This window comes from Humulus lupulus, chromosome 4, assembly GCF_963169125.1.
Source record: "Humulus lupulus chromosome 4, drHumLupu1.1, whole genome shotgun sequence".
NCBI classification, from domain to species: domain Eukaryota; kingdom Viridiplantae; phylum Streptophyta; class Magnoliopsida; order Rosales; family Cannabaceae; genus Humulus; species Humulus lupulus.
Genome location: NC_084796.1, coordinates 29,430,862 through 29,449,284, shown reverse-complemented (window position 1 = coordinate 29,449,284; position 18,423 = coordinate 29,430,862).

Below are 18,423 nucleotides of genomic sequence, written 5' to 3'. Positions count from 1 at the left end.
GTCTGACGATCTGGACAAGGCGCAAGTCGGTTGTTGGGGACGGGCCGATGCTGTGAGCCCTCTCCGGATCTCCTTCGGGAATTTCCTCGAGCTCCCCTGGGCGCTCTCGAGGATGTCTGGGAGCTAGGAGTTGACGTTCTGACCGAACGACTGTATTGATGTTGCCTGGCTTCAGGCATTTCTTCGAAGCTTGCCTCTCAGTGATGTGATGAAGGAGTGGAATTGGCTGTCGAAAGTCTATCCGACCGGCTATGCCTGGACCGGTTACCCCGGCGAGACTTAGGAGCCTCGCCTTGCCTCTCTCCGACGTTAACGTCGGTTGTGAGAGGGGGTAGTCGGGCCAGCACATCCTTGATCTGCTAGTTAGCTATTGCTAGCTGGCTCCTCAACTGAGCGTTCTCCATCTCCACCGCCGTGTAATAACACGGGTTTGGATTAGGTGGCCGGGGGGCCGAACTTCCGGTGTCATCTTGGCCCACCGGCTGCTTTCCTGGCCGCTGCTGGGTCCCAGGAACTTGTTCACCAGGGGTGGCAGTATGATGAACCTCCTGCCCATCATGTTGCTCTGTCTCGTTACCGTGCCTGGATCGAGTAGTCACCATGGTTGGATGTTTGCGACAGCACTAACCAAACTTGCTCTCAATGAAAGCACCAAACTGTTGACGCGGTTCTTCGCCAAAAGGTAATTTAAGAAGAGAAGAGAAAGGGATTAGTGCTAATAATGAACCAAAATAGATATGTGATCTTTTTCAAAGATCTGGTGACTCAAGACACAGTTTTTAAGTGGTTCAAAGGTTAAAATCCTTCTACTCCACTAGTCAATATTATTGCTCTATTCTGGGTATATGATTACAGGATATTTCTTACAAGAGATCATCCAACCCCTATCAACTCCCAGGGTCCCCCCATTTGTAGGAGAAGGCACCTGGGAGTTGGTAAGAAGGTCATCCCGTGACCTTCTTACCTATCATGTCAACTCTGTGACATTCATGATTAATTCCTAAACCTGACACATAAGTGTGGTCAAATCAATAGGTAAGGAGATAGTGGGCCGCACGGCCCACCCAGTCGTGGGTGTCTGAATACGCACGTTCCTGCTGCGTGTCCGAGAAGTCAGGGGCATATCAGACACGTGATGTTTGATATATGCACGTTTACCTTGCGTGTGTTGACTTTACAAAGGGTCATAGCCTCCATATTCTGCTCGTACCATGAGCTGGATACTTAACTCGACCTTCGACCTTCAGAGTTCAGGCTCAAGTCTTAGGCAATCTTGGCGAACCCTTGGGTTGCCCCGAGCTAAGGAGGTACGAACTTATGATGGAAGCTCCGGTCTTGGGGAGGTCCACGAGATAATCATGATTAGGCCGCAGCTCAGCTTGCTAATCAGCCCGTGGGAAAATCAGGGCGTACACCTATAATGATAGAGGGTAGGGAGTGCCCACCAGACCTTATAGAACTTGGTATACCAGATTATGATGTCATACTTGGCATGGATTGGTTATCCAAACATGGGGCGACGATAAATTGTTGGAAGAAGACTGTGGAGTTCAGACCAGAAGAAGGAGAGATCTTTTCCTTTAGAGGAGAAGTAGCGGGTTTTCGAACACCCATAATATTGACATTGGAAGCACGAAATATGATGCAACATGGTTGTTCGACATTTCTAGCTAGTCTGGTGGATAGATCCAAGGAGTCAGAGTTAAAACCAGAAAATGTGCATATTGTTTGTGAGTTCCGGGAGATGTTTCTTGAGGAATTACCAGGATTACCCCCGGACAGAGAAATCGAGTTTGTGATCGAACTTGCACCATAAATAGCACCGATCTCTAAAGCACCCTATCGAATGGCACCTGCGGAGTTGAAGGAACTTAAGAACTAGCTGCAGGAGTGCTGGATAAAGGGTTCATAAGACCTAGTCATTTGCCATGGGGAGTACCAGTCCTGTTTGTGTATAGAAGGACGGGAGCATGAGAATGTGCATCAATTACCGAGAACTCAAAAAGGTCACCATTAAGAACAAATATCCTTTGCCTAGGATAGATGACCTTTTTGATCAACTGCAAGGGGCAGCATTTTTCTCAAAGATTGATCTGCGATCTGGGTACCATCAATTGAAGGTAAAAGAGGGAGACACTCCGAAAACAGCTTTCAGAACTCGCTACGGGCACTATGAATTCCTAGTGATGTCTTTTGGACTCACTAACTCCCCAGCAACATTTATGGACATGATAAACAGGGTATTTAAGGACTATTTGGACAAATTTGTGGTAGTGTTCATAGATGATATCCTTATTTACTCGAAGACCAAGGAGAAACATGAGGAGCATTTGAGGTTGACCCTAAAAAGACTACGAGAACATCAGCAATACGCTAAGTTCTCTAAGTGTGAGTTTTGGCTGGAGCAGGTAACTTTCCTAGGGCATATAGTGTCCAAGAATGGGATAGAAATATACCATAAAAAATCAAGGCCATTAGAGACTGGCCCCAGCCAAAGAATGCCTCAGAAGTTCGAAGCTTCTTAGGATTGGCGGGTTATTACAGGAAGTTAGTTGAGGGTTTCTAAAAGATCACCACACCCTTAACCAACTTAACCTGCAAACATCATAAATTTGCATGGACTAAGAAATGTGAAGAAAGCTTTCAGACCATGAAGGATAAGTTGATTTCTGTGCCTATTCTTTGTGTTCCCACAGAGGGCGGGAAATTTGTGGTGTATTGTGACGCATCAAAAAATGGCTTAGGGTGTGTGTTAATGCAAGATGGGAAGGTAGTAGTTTATGCTTCTAGACAACTCAAAGACTATGAACAACGATATCCCACTCATGATCTTGAGTTGGCAGCAATGGTGTTCGCACTAAAGATATGGAGACATCACCTATATGGGGACAAGTGCGAAATCTACACTGACCACAAAAATCTGAAGTACTTCTTCACGTAAAAGGAACTGAATATGAGGCAGTGAAAGTGGCTGGAATTAGTGAAGGACTACGATTGTGAGATTCTATACCACTCAGGCAAGGTCAATGTGGTTGCAAATGCATTGAGTAGTCGGGGACATAGGAGTGTCTCAGCACTACATACAATAAAGATGCCTCTTCATAAGGAGATTATAAATGCCGGCATCGAACTTGTGATAGGAAGCCTAGCGAACCTCACGTTACAATCCTCCCTACTGGAACAAATTCGAGAAGGACAGAAAAAGGGATGAAGCCCTAATGAAGCAAGAGGATTTGGTACAAGAAAGTGGTAGCAGTGACTTCACGATGTCTAGCGGTGGATTGCTGCGATACAAGGATAGGATTTGTATGCCTGATAATATTGAGATTAAGGAAAGTATTATGAAAGAGGCGCATACAACCCTCTATTCTTTACACCCAGGGTCCACAAAGATGTACCAAGACCATAAAGCACTATATTGGTGCCATGGAATGAAAAAGGATATTGCTGAGTTTGTTGCCAGATGTTTGACCTACCAGCAAGTCAAAGCAGAACACCAAAGGCCAGCAGGGTTACTTCAACCGCTCTACGTTCCTGAATGGAAATGGAAGGATATAGCAATGGATTTTGTGGCAGGGTTACCCAAAACCACCAAGCAGCATGATCTGTGTGGGTAATAGTGGATAGGCTCACTAAGTTTGCCCATTTCCTGCCAGTTAAGACCATATACTCAGCGGAGCAATATGCAGAATTGTATGTAAGTGAGATAGTGAGACTTCATGGGATGCCAAAGTCGATAATTTCTGATCGAGGGTCAATATTCACATCAAACTTTTGGAAGGGATTATAGAGAGCTATGGGATCAAGGCTAAAGTTTAGCACCGCGTTTCATCCTCAGACCGATGGGCAGTCAGAGAGAACTATACAGATTCTAGAGGACATGTTGAGATGCTGTGCTTTGGACTTTTCAGAGTCTTGGAACCGATACTTACCCCTAATGGAGCTCTCTTATAATTACAGTTACCAATCTACTATTGGGATGGCTCCCTATGAGATGCTTTATGGGCGCAAGTGTAGATCTCCTTTACACTGGGATGAAGTTGGGGAGAAACAAATTTTAGGCCCTGAGACAGTTAGAGAAGCCAGTGAGGCGATCGAGAAGATTCGCCAAAGGATGCTTACCACACAGAGTAGGCAAAAGAGTTATGCGAAACTTAAGAGAAGGGACATCGAGTTTTCTGTGGGCGAGTTTGTTTTCTTTAAAGTCTTGCCGATGAAGGGTGTTATGCATTTTTGAAAGAAAGGGAAGTTAAGCCCCAGATATATATATCGGTCCATTTGAGATTTTGGACAGAGTAAGGCAAGTTGCTTATCATTTAGCACTACCCATAGCACTAGCCAAAACATATAACGTCTTTCACATCTCGATGCTACGTAAGTATGTGTCAGATCCCTCTCATGTTTTGAGTTATGAGTAGTTACAGCTGAAGCAGATCCTGAGTTATGATGAACAACCAAAGCGTGTTATTGAAAAGGGATTCAAGGAACTGAGATCCAAAGGATTCCACTAGTTAAGGTCATGTGGAATAATAGTACAAAACAAGAAGTAACATGGGAGTTGGAGGAAGACATGAGAGAAAGATACCCTAAATTATATGGTAAAAAAGAATTTCGGGACGAAATTCCTTTTAAGGAGGGTATATTGTAGTGCACCAAATTTTTTTTTATTTATTCAAATTTTGTGCTTTAATTTATTTAATTATTAAGTGTTGTGAATTATTTTATTTATTTTTTAAAATTAATTGTTAGAATTGTTTGGTAGAATTTTGGTGAATTTAATTGTTAATTGTTTATTTATTTATTTATTTTAATATGTGAATAATTGAGTTTTGGTTGAATGTACCAATGTGCATGGTAGGTAGTGATACACCTTAGTTATTGAGTGTGTGCATGTGCATGGTTGCATGGTGCACTTGTGTAGAATTTTCTACACACTTTATTATATTCCTTTTATTAGATTTATTAAGTTATAAAAAAAATAAGAAGAGGAAATGGCTTGGGCGTGTAAAGCATAGTGGGAACGTGAGTGATTCTATTCCTATTTTATTTGGCAATTAAAATGAAGACAATAGCTATAAAGGGAATGGAGGTTGTCATCTTTATTTTTCTACCAATTAAGATAAAATCAAATAAAAGAAAAATAGCAAGAAGAGGAAACTTACCCATTATATTTATTAGGCTAATTTTGGCTAGGTTAGAATAAAGAGGGAAGGAAGAAGTGAAGAGCATTTTTGCTCATTACGACCGGCGGATAGAGAGAAAGAGAGGTTGCAATTTTCTAGAGAGAAGGAGGAGGAAAAAAAATGTGACGAAGGAAAGAAAGAGAGAAAGAAAAATGTAACACCCCAACTCCAGGGACCGTTACGATGTGCCTTGTAAACAGTGCTAAACTCGCTAATTGAGTCATTTGGCCAAAACCGTGTAACTAAGTATGATTAGCGGTTTAGGGATTAAAAGTTTTGGTTAAGATGTAACGTTTCACTAGAACGTTTAATATATACATTGGGATCCCGAAAATATAATTTCAAAGTCTATTACAGAAAATATTTACAACAGGTCATTCTAAGCGGAAAAACAGGGTTCAACCCTAGTTCCTCTTTAAACATCGGCTGTGGCGGACGAGCAGCTGCATATGTACACGTCATCACCTAAGCTCTCCAACTCAAGGATGGTCCAGCTTCCTTTTGCCTTTACCTGCACCACATAGCACCCGTGAGCTGAAGCTCAACAAGAAAACACAATAAAGCATGATATAATATCAACAATGACCATAATAATCAACCAGGACTATCAGTCCAAAATAGATAGGTGACTGTAGCAAAAGTCACAAAAGTAGGTACAGCTCCTTCTTGCCATGTGATGATAGGGCCACCAGGGCTTAACTGATATGAGAACCTTTCATAAGTTGGAACAGGATAGGTGTACGGTGAATGGTCACCAACATAACCTTCCTCCCGACTCTAGAGTCGTAACTATGGACAGCGTCCCCAAGCCATGTGACAAACAGTCACCAGGGCCATGATCATCTGGTCTTAGACCAGGCAAGCGCTTATAAGTTCGTCGACTTTAGGGTCGGTCCAGCATTAATGCCATAGAGCCATTCAATGCATGTTCATCGACTTTAGGGTCGGTCCAACATTAATGCCATAGAGCCATTCAATGCATGATCATCGACTTTAGGGTCGGTCCCTGACTGGTCAGTGCCATACACAGGTAAGCCATGCCACCAGACATATATCACATGTTCAATATCCATAAACAAGGTATTCAGCATGCTTACTAAACATGTACTAGTACAATTAGGATCATGCATAAACACAGAGGCTCAAGCTCTGAATGATATCATACTCAGTATACAAAGCATGTCCTAATCACATGTTTCTCATGCATCATATGCATAATATACAACAGTCCAACATGCACCAATAACCGCCATGCATGTCACGTTCAATAATCAACCAACATGCATCAAGAATAGCCATGCATGTCATACTTAATAATCAACCCACATGCATCAAGAATAGCCATGCATGTCACATATACACAAAGTGCAGTTTTCTTACCTCAGATTCGAGCTAGAATGATTTAAAGAACGACCCTTGAGAACGATCATCTTTTAGTCCTTTAGCGGTCACCTAGTCATAACCAAATATAAAATACCATCAATAAAAATAATCAACATAAGTTCCCAAACCAATATCTAGCCTCCGGGACATCAATCCCCACTTAACCGGGTACTAGGTTCAACCCCGAGGCCTAAGGCTTGAATCCCCAAGCTAGAAACACCATTCTGGCCAAAATTTCCCTAAGGGTCGCGGCCCTCCCCAGCTGTGCCGTGGCGCGCCCTTCTAGCAGAGGCAGCCTTCTCTGCCAGACGCCAAGGGCCGGGGCGCACCACAGCCATGCCGCGGCGCCCAGCCCAGACCAGCCAAAATGACAGCACGCAACACCAGATTTGCCCCTGCGTTTTCCCTTGGAACCAAGCCCTCTAACCAGCTCCAAACCTCCTCCAAACACTCAATTTAACCTCTAAACATCATCTACAACTCACCCTCACCAAAACCCAAGTCAAACATCAAGCAAAACCAACTTTAATCCAAACTATCCCCAACAAGAACATAGGCTGAAAACCAAAGGAAAAACAGAGCACAGCCAGAAACTAATGACTAAAACTCACCTTAAATCCAAGTTTGAACCTCCTTCAATGGTTGAACCAAGTCCACAAACCCAACCCTTGAATTTCCTAGCTTGAAACCCCACTTAGAGCTCAAAACTCCAAAGAAGGAATTGGTGTAGGATGGTGTACGGGTTGAAGAAGAAAACCCCTGTTTTGGCTCTGTTCTTTCTACAACCATCCAAGGTCATATAAATCCAAACCCCAAATGACCAAAATACCCTTAAGTCACTTAAGGCCTCTAAAACCATTTCAAGGGTAAAATTGGTACTTTCCACTTATCTCGTTAATCATAATTAACGCTTCCCAATTCCCGCTAATCTCAATATTATCAAACACCCATAAACCATATCCCATTACCCTTTAATTCCCGGTAATTCTCTAGTCATCAAAATGACCTCAAGACTCACCCCGAGCCCCGAACTTAAACCCGTTATGACTAGACCGAACACTTACATCTCATGACCGTCTCATGCCGATTAGCTCGAACCAATCCACCTTGTAATGTGGCTACATTAATTAATCACAACCATGCACCCAAAATTCACAATCACGCCCTCAACGGGCCAAGTTACCAAAATGCCCTCATAATTAAAATATGAACCCATATGCATGCACCCACCATCATATAATAATATAATTCACGTAAACATGCATATAATCATAAAATACCATAATAAATTAATTATGGCCCTCCCGGCCTCCTGATCAAGGTCCTAAACCTTATTAGGAAATTTGGGGCATTACAAAAAAGGAGAAGAGGAAGAAGAGCATTCGAAGTCTCTAAGGTATGGGCTCGGGTTGTGATTTTCTTTTTCTCTTCTTCTTGGTTCTAGTTTAATGGAAGTCCTTGGTGATGCTAGGTTCTAATCTCACAAGAGCTTAGGGATTGTTTTTTAGGGTTTCGGCCTACAAGGGTAAGGGTGTTTTGATTTTCCTAATGTTGATTTATTTGGTATTTTTGGTTTGTGGGTCTAATGATTAGGTGGTGACAATAAGGTGTTGGAGGCTAGCAAACAAGAGGGTGACCATAACTATTTTTTTGGTTCTTTGATTTCGATCAGAGGTAATGGAACCTCTATTATTGATTTTGATTCTTATTGTTGTAACCTTTATATATATATATTTATGGTATGTGTGTTTTGGATTAATTGTTGATGTATGGTGTTATGCCAATCTTTTGTTATGAATAATTGTTTTGATCTTAAATCATAAGCATGGTGGTGTTGATGTTATGTTGCCTAAGGTTTTTCCTATGATTTGATGCTATGTATGGTTTTGCTTAAATGTTCTATGTGTAAACATGAAAGGATTTGATTATTTTGTGCAATGAGGATTTCGGCCTAGGTGTGGTCATTCAACCATGTTAATTCACCTTTATGTGTTCATGTCATTGTAATCTTAGAAACATGATAGGTTTGTAAGATTTTTAAATGGGTCTAGATAATTTTTGTTTTTCTTTTGGATTATTTCAATGATAGAAACATGCTAGGGTTTGTGTTAAATTTTGTTGATTTAACATGTATGAATAATGTATGAATTTTGTGAGACATGATGAAAATGATGAATGTCTTGACTTGTTAGGCTTGCTGAATTTTGTGTTTAAATGGTGTAGGATATGATGAAAATAATGTTTTTTGTATGCTTAAATTATTTTGCAAGTGCTATGATGTTTTAAGAAATTTAAGGGAATTGTAATATACATTAAAATAGTGTTTTTACTCAAATAAATACCTACAGATTTTTTTATATATTTTTAGATAAAATATGAGATTTTAAATTCAAGATGGTGATTTTTGAGAGTGTATATTGTTGCTGGAATTTTTGGTAAAAAATATTGGAAAGTCTTTTAAATGAAAGAAAATTTGTGTGTTTGTGAAATAATATAACCCTAAACTATGTAAATATTAAAATGGTATTTTAAAAGTAACCATGAGTGTTCCTTTTAATAGATGATTTTCTTTATTTTAATGTTGAGATTAATTCATTTGTGATTTTTTTTAAATAAATACCATAGTGGTTGAAAGTTTAGTTTAATAATTTAAAAATAATTATTTGATTATCATTTATGAATTTATACTACATAAAATTAAGTCTTAAAATAATATAAGTAAAATATATTTTTCTCACACCTAAAATTTATATTTTTCTCACATCAATGTTTGTAATTTTGTTAATTTAAATAAAATGGTTATTTTCTAAAGGAAACATGATAGTTATAAGTATTTTAAATAATTTCAAGCCTTTATTATTTCTAAGTAATTTAAAATAATAAATGGATTATCATATTTTTTTAAATGGCTAAATAAATTATTTTTATGAAATAAAAATAATATTTTAGAGGTTTAATCAACTTAGTAATTTTAAAGAGATAAATAATGGTAAGAAAAGTATGTTGCTAAAGCCTTATTTTGAAAATGATAGAAATAAGCGCGTAGAAATTATTATTTTTAAGGTCACTTTTTAACAACGTTCTCACGTATGCATGTCGCATGCAAATGCATTTTTATGTTAAAAAATATGTCTAATATTCAATCATATGGTTTTTAATTAAAAACCATGCATGTAAAATAGGTATAAGTTGCATTATTCTTTTTGTGATTTTATGTATAAATATGCATGTTTGGAAAATATGTGTAGTTTTCACCACATGGGGTATATTAGTTGGGCACAAGAAAGTCTTATGTGATGCTAAAGAATGCTATTTGATTATGGTTATAGGCTCGATGTGAAGTTTGTCAATTTTCGCTTTGTTTGGACCTAAGGTAAGGAAGTAGATAGAATTCTATTTGTTTATGATATACACGGTAAGATTGGCTTGTATGAATATAAATGATATGTATGATGATGTACCATGTATGAAATGTTATTTTGATATGATATGATGATTTTAAGAAATTCATGTAGTTTTCCTTGATTGTGATATGACTGGATTGCATGTATTTCTGTATGTTGTATGATATGTGTTACACCCAGATTTCGAACATGAGAAGTTATGACCCCGAAATCTAGGCTCGTTAGGTATAAGCTCAAAATATGCACAATCGTCATATGATCCTTCAGTCAGACCGCTTTGTTGTAAATAACGACCTCGAAAAGCTCGAGGGTGTGTAGCCTCGAATATGATCTGAGCTCGCAATGGCCATGGTTTGACACATATGTTTCCATGGACCATCTCTTGCCCTCAAGACGAGATTGTTCGAGCTCGGGAAGTGTAAGCTTGAATGTGATGACTACGTCAGTGGTTACTTGTTCTGAGCGTAGGCGAAGTTAGGTAACGAGCTCGCGATTGACGAATAGTCTCAGAGATGTAATGAACTCTGTGTCTTAGCTAATCGGTTACATATGAATGTATTAATTGTTGTAAAATCCCAATGTTTAAGGGATATTATTTAATTTGTTATCCAATCCCACATTTTATGGGATGTATCCGTGTACGTAGGAAATAATGCATTAAATAGCATTATATTATTTGATTCACGGAATATCATCCCGAAATATGTGGGAATGAATTCTGTAACCTTCTCTATAAATAGAGAAGGAAGCTCCATTTGTAGAGGACCGAATTTCTGAGAACTTGAGAGAAAACTCTGGGCAGCTATTCTCTGAAAAGTTTCTAGAAAAGCTCCCAAGTGCTAATAACACAGACTCGTGGACTAGGCAGATCTAACTGCTGAACCACGTAAAAACCTCCTATTTTTAATCTTCTTTCATTTCCTCTGAAATCTTCTTGTATATTTGCTCTCCTCTTCAAGTTGATGAAAAACGGTGTCAACAGTTTGGTGCTTTCATTGAGAGCCATTAAACAGTGCGTGAATCTGTTTAGTCAAAGAGCCTCTCAAATTAGAAATGGTTGCAAATGATCCCAACATTCCTGAGGAGGAAATTCGAGATGAAGATGAATACCCCCAGTGCCCTAGAAAGCAGCCTATGGTGAATTCTGATCCTGATGAGAGGAGTGGTTCATCCGACTCTTGGGGACCACCCGCTCCCAGGGCCGACGAGGATATGTACTACAATCCCGAGAGATATGTCCCAATCGTGGAACTCGAAAATTGTCAGCTGCGTAAACGGTTGGCAGAAGCTAAAAAAACACAACGAAGAGCTAGCCAGACTAGCTGCTGAAGCGCAAGCGGCTCAGGCCCCGCCTCCGCAAACTGTCCAGGCTCCACCTCCACGGGACGTTCATGTCCCACCTCGTAGGCCCCAGGGACGGCCACGTAAAAATGCAGCCACAAGAAGAGCGCAGCAACCTCCGCCACTTGCAGAGCAGCCTGTCCAACCAAGACCCCGGAGAGGTAACCAGGCCGACGATGTCACCAACCCAACTACAGAGGCACCAGTAGGAATAGGGAATAATCGAGCCCCCTCAAAGGCTCATACCTGAAATCCTAGTGCCACGCAGAATGTGCCAGAGCCTGATCGAGCGAATTCAGGGCCTTCTAGGCCCCATAATGGACGACAGCCACCTTCTCCAATAAGACACCCACCATCGCCAATAAGGCACCCCTCGCCAGTCCGGAGGGATGCACAACCGGCCCATCATGATCGGGAAAGGCGAGTTGGGTGAAGACATGGGAATGAAGAAACTGCTAAGGAGCATAGGGGTCCCCATCCCACGAGGAGCCGAATGTCTCGATCTCAAACTATTGAGACAAGGAGACCAGTTGGAAACCCATCTCGTAATAATATGCAACGAGCCATGTCAGCGAAAGCTTGGGTGACACTAGATTCGTGAGTATATATAACCCGGAGCCTAGGAACACTGGAAATCAAGGAGATCACCCAGATTTATGGGAGCATTTAAACCATAATCGGGGGCGTGATAATCCCCCGAATCCAGATCTGAAAGATCATCTCAACGGTGCAAACATCCCGCGCCAAGGCGGGGAACTGGAGTTGTGATCAACGATAACCAGTTCCCCCTGATTTAGGCAAGACCTCCCATAGACCTAGTCCAAGAAAGGATTAAGCAGTTGGAAAGAGCATTCAGGCTCTTGCAGAACGAACGTAGCCGGGAACGGGATGAAGAGTTTGATGAGGAACTCGAGCCCTTTGCCCCGCATATCTCCAACACCCCATTTCCTCAAGGATTTAGAACTCCCCATGTCCCGCCATTCGATGGAAATTCATATCCATACAGCCACTTAAGCATGTTCAACACAATTGTGCGAGCCAGTAATATGGGCTACGAGCTCAGGTGTATGCTGTTTCGTGCCTCTCTCACAAGACCAGCAAAAAAACTGTTTTGAAAAATACAAAAGACATTCGATTGCTTCTTGGGATCAACTATCAAGAGATTTCAAGAAACAATTCAAATCCATGGTCGGCATTAGGCCTAAGGCTTCTGCCTTGACCAATGTCCGACAGCAGCCAAATGAGTCACTGAAAGGTTAGCTCATAAGGTTTAACTTGGAAGTCACTCGAGCTCTTGATGTCGACAATAGTGGCCATTTAATGGTTGTTCGAGCCGGAGTAATGCCTGGAATTCCTCTGGGAAGATTTGCAAAGGAAGCCTGTAAGGTCCTTAACTGAGTTCAATCGAAGAGCTTAGAGGTTTGTTAATGTAGAAGAGGTGAGGTCAGCATTGAATATGACCTCTCAGCCCATAACTACTATAACGACCCAAATTTGTTAATAAGGCTTAAGGGCCCTGATTAGTGTTCTGGGAAGGCATAACTGGATTATATGTGATTTAATGATTAAAAGCATGTTATATGATTATTTGAATATCTGTGATGCATGACTATGTGTATTAGTATGCATGTAGGCCCTGATTAGGTTATAAGGGCATAATCGTAATTTTAGCCCGTTGAGGGCATAAATGTAAATAATTGTGATAAATTGTTGAGACCACATTATTAAGTGGATATATTTGTAATCTGTGACTCGAGGCGATCCTAGTGAGCGGTTCAGCGAAAAAGTCACGGCGAGGATTTATACCCGGCTCGGGGCGAGTCTGGGGGTATTTCTGGTAATTTAGAGAATATATTGAAGTCTATTTTGATATGGAGGAATATAATTGGTGATTAGTTAGGTGTCAGGAAGTAAGCGGTAAATATTAGAGGCATTCGAGGAATTAGCGCGAATTGGGTGTAATTACTAAAATGCCCTTAAGATGTTTAAAAGCTTAGTTATAAGTGGGAGGGCAATATGGTCTTTTGGGGTTTAGAATCAAATAAGTGTTGTTTTGGCTTTATTGCCTTAGTGGATTATGTAGATAATTGTAGAATTCTGAAGAAAAGAAAGAAAAGAAGGAAAAGGAAAGAAGGGAAAAGCAGGGCAACTCTCTTGAACGGTTTGGGTTTTCTTCATTAGTTTCTTCTAGAAATTTGGAGCTAAAATTCAGAGGAGCTTTAGGCTAAGACTGTGTACTTGGGATCTTGATTAGGTTGGGGGAATTAGCTGAGGTTGTTCATCATTTGAGGTAAGGTTTTGAGGTTAATATTCAGTTCTTGGTTTGGTATTGAATTGGTTTTTCTAAGCAGAGTTTCTGTGGGAATTCTAGGGAATTAAACCTAAGGGTTTGAGGAGGTGAAGGCCAAGCAAGTGTGGAATACAACCTAGGCTGACCTCATCCATCAAAGGTAAGAAACTCTAGCTTTAGGCTTTGTGATTTCTGTTGTTCTGCTAAGTTTTTTGAGCTCTAAGTTTCGCCATGGTGGATGTTGTGTTTTGGGGTGCATGTGATTGAACTACTTGTGGTTGGGTTGTTTGGGATGAGTTGATGATGTTGGGAGGCTTGTTTTGAAGTTTGATTGAGGTTTTGTTGAGTTTTAGAAAGGTTTGGCTCGAGGAAATTCGAAGAGGAGAAAATTGGGTAGTGCCTGGCTGTGACTAGCGCTGTAGCGCTAGCCTTAGGGCGCTACAGCGCTAGGCTTGGGCATCTGGGAGCCTGATGGCTCTACTTGTAGCGTTGTAGCGCCCACTTTAGGGAATTGTAGCGCTACCCTGTTCCCAGAAAGGGGTTTTTGGGTTATTTCTTAGGGTTTTTGCCCGAGGGCTCGGGGTTTGATTCCACCACCCCGTTCGGTGGAATTAGGGCTTCCCGAGGGCTCGGAATTGGTCCTGAGGCTAGGTTTTGGAATTGAGGTTTGGAGTTGGTTCTAACTTGTGACCGTAACTAGGTGTACGCTAGGGCTCAGACGGGATCGTGCTTGAGGATCGAATTGAACAAAGCTATCGAAATCTAAAGGTAAGAAAACTGCACCCGGTTATGTGTTTGTGATGGGACTAAGAGCTCCCTATATCTGTATGATGTCATAGATGGTATTATGCCATGGGACATGTAAAAAATTGCCTAAGGGTGCCGGAAATAATACTTGCGCACAGGGCGCGGCTCAGCCACTGGTAGCTGAGGACAGCTTAATATTCATTGAGCTCAGTTTAAGCAGGCCAGAGTCAGTGGGATAAATAGAGGGTGCGGCCTGAGGGCGTTAACCCTGGTTATCATATGTGAATTGATTATTGATATGAAATGATGTACTTGGTATGCTGAATACTTGAATAACATGAATGTTTGAACTGTTGAGTACGTGTTTATATTGTATGAGTTATCTGGTTGTTTGCTTGATGATTATGCTATGTTATTGTGTTTTCTCGCTGGGCCTTGGCTCACGGGTGCTACGTGGTGCAGGTAAAGGCAAGGGCAAGTTGGACCATTCCCGAGATGGAGAGCTTCGGGGCTGAATGTACATAATCAGCTGATCGGCCGCCACGGCCGAGGAGTGGAACAAGACGAGAAAAGCCTAATTGTCTGTTTTGCCTTATAGTGGCTAGTAACTGTATTTTAATCCCGAAATTTTGTAAACCGTCTTATAACTTTACTACTTCTGGGATCCCATGTAATAGAAAATGTTTGATTATAAGAAATGTAACTTTTGAGACCAAAATCTTTTAACCCTTGTTCAACTGTAGTTTCAATAACACGTTTCTAATTAAATGACTTGATTAGCAAGTCTTGCACCTTTATAAACACACAGTGTAATGGTCTTGGCTATCCAGGGCGTTACAAATACAGCAAACACAAACTCTGCCTCGACCTCGCCGGATCCTATGACTTCAAAACCCCCTGGGGACAACCCTTCTAAGAGAAAGAAAAATGAAGGGAATAACCCCGAGGCGGATGGGGGAAAGAAGAAGAAAGGGGAAATATACTTCTCCATATACAAAGTTTATACCGAGCTCAATGAGTCTTGGGAGAATATCTACCTGGCTGATGAAAACTAGGTCCCTTTCAGACGACCTGATCCCATGAGGAACCAAAAGGCAAAAAGAGACTCCAACAAGTACTACAAATTCCACCGAGACATCAGACATACAACTGATGAGTGTCAACAGTTGAAAGATGAGATCGAAGGATTGATCTTGAGGAGATATTTCGGGCAATATGTGAGAAATCGAAACCCCAATCAGGCTTCCGCCAGCCAAAGGGCAGCAGCTGCACCACCTGCCCAAAACAATAACTCTCAACCTCGGGAAGATGAGTGACCCCCTCTGATTGATGGAGAGGATGTGATAACCATCTCTCGGGGACCTCATATCGCAGGAATGGGCAAGAATGCCCAGAAAAGATATGTTAATGAGTTAAAAACTGGTGACGGTTCTCCCTACAAACCCGAACCCAGAGGTCCGGAACAACAAAGGGTTGAAACATAACCCATAACTTTTACTGAAGAGGACGACACTCACGTATAGTTCCCTCATAATGACCCTATGGTCATCACCCTTCAGCTCGTGAACAAGAGGGTGCACCGAGTCCTAACTGACAATGGAAGCTCAGTGAATATCCTCTATAAGGCCACTTTAGAAAAGATAGGACTCGCGCTTCACGACCTAAAAGCCTGTGCAACTACGTTGTACGGCTTTTCAGCAGAAGGGATTGCCTATATGGGATCCATCGAACTCCCTTTAACCTTGGGAGACTACCCAGTCTCGGAAACCAAGATGATGGAATTCGTCGTGGTGGATCTCCCATTGGCCTATAACGTACTACTCAGAAGACCCACCCTAGTAGGGTTAGGGGCAATTTCATCCGTTAGGCATCTGGCCATCAAGTTCTCGACTTCTAGTGGCATCGGGACTCTAAAAGGGACCAGCTCGCGGGAAGGGAATGCTACAACATTTCTGTTAAAGGGAAAAGGCAAACAAGTGCACAAACACTTGTTGTGATTCAGAATAAGGATAGGACAATCTTCGAAATAGAAGAAGAGATCGATCCTAGAATAGAGGAAAGGGCTGACCTCGAGCCGCTAGAGGAACTTGAAGAGGCCAAGCTCGAAGAAGTTTATCCCCAAAAACTGTGAAGGTGGGGAAAAACCTTTCAAAAAAAAACAAAATAGCAATCAATTTGCTTCTTGAGGAAGAACGATGATATTTTCGCATGGTCACATTCGGACATGGTAGGGATAAGTCCGGATGTGATAAGCAATGCACTTAACATTGACAGGAGCTTCCCCCCGAAGCAGCAAAAATGAAGACTCCTGGACGATGATAGGAAGAAAGCCCTGAAGGAAGAAGTCGAAAGGTTAAAGGCGAACTAATTTATACGAGACGCCTTCTACCCTGATTGGGTCTCCAACCCAGTATTGGTTCCGAAACATAAGGGAACATGGCAAACTTGCATCGACTACTCTGATCCCAATAAGGCATGCCCTAAGGATTGTTTTCCCCTACCTCGGATTGATCAGCTCATAGATGCCACAGCTAGGCATGGTCTTATGTCATTCATGGATGCTTATTCTGGATATAACCAGATCTCCATGCATGCACCGGACCAAGAGCATACAAGTTTTGTAACAAATAAAGGGTTGTATTGTTACAATGTCATGCCTTTCGGGCTCAAAAATGCTGGAGTGACGTACCAAAGGCTTGTGAACGGGATGTTCTCCGAGCAGATAGGTAATAACATGGAAGTGTATGTTGATGATATGTTAGTAAAATCTAAACATAACAATAGCCATGTGGACAACCTCGAAGAGTTCTTTGTCGTGCTACGGAAATACAACATAAAACTCAACCCCCAAAAATTCTCTTTTGGAGTATCGTCGGGGAAGTTTCTGGGCTTCATAGTGAACGTGCGAGGAATAGAGGTTAATCCTGACAAGATCTAGGCGTTATTTGACATGCCCTCACCTTGAAAGCATAAAGATGTCCAGAGCTTAACTGGACGGATGACGGCATTAAGTAGGTTTGTCTTTAAGTCTACAGACCGATGTCTTCCATTTTTCAACCTTTTGAGAGGAGGCAAGAAATTCTAATGGACAGAGGAATGCGAGCTCGCATTCGAAGACCTAAAGAAACACCTTGTGGAACCTCTGATTCTGTCAAAACCTATCACGGGAGAGGTCTTATACTTGTACCTCGCTACGACCGAGAACGCCATCAGTGTTGTGCTCGTTCGAGAAGACCAGAGGGTGCAAGAACCAGTGTACTATGTCAGCAAGAGGTTACTGGGGGTAGAATCGAGATGCCCAATGATGGAAAAACTGGCTCTTAGCCTGATCCACTAATCTCAAAAGCTCTAACCTTACTTCCAAGCACACCCTATCCATGTGCTGATTGACCAACCGCTACAGCAAGTCTTGTCCAAACCAAAAGCCTCAGGCCGATTGCTAAAATGGGTTGTTGAGCTCGGGCAATTCAAGATCACGTATCATCCAAGAACAACCATAAAAGGGCAGGCCCTGGCAGACTCCATTGTGGAATGTACAGGAGTGTCTGATGACGAAGTTTTGACCCCAGCCCACGAGCTGTGGAAACTTTACGTCGATGGATCTTCCAACAAAAATGGATCGGGGGCAGGGATTATATTGATCACTCCAACTGGAAGTCGATTCCACTCTGCCTTAAGGTTCAGCTTCGAAGCATCTAACAATGAGGCTGAGTACGGCGTTCTATTGGCAGGACTCCGAATAGCCAAAGAACTCAAGGCCAAAGCAATACATTGCTATAGTGATTCACAGTTGGTGGTTAACCAAATCCTAGGGGAATATCAGGCTCGTGGCACAAAGATGGCCGCATATTTAGAAAAAGTGAAAGCAGTGCTCGAACATTTCGAGTTCTATGCGATAGAGCAAGTTCCCCGAGAGCAAAACTCAAATGCGGATGCCTTAGCCAGACTCGCCACGTCCAATGAGGTCGATGCGCTGAATGTAGTGCCAATTGAGCACCTGTCAATTCCCAGTATTAACGAGCCTGAACAGGAAGATGTATGCATGATTGGCTCCGAACCAACTTGGATGACCCCA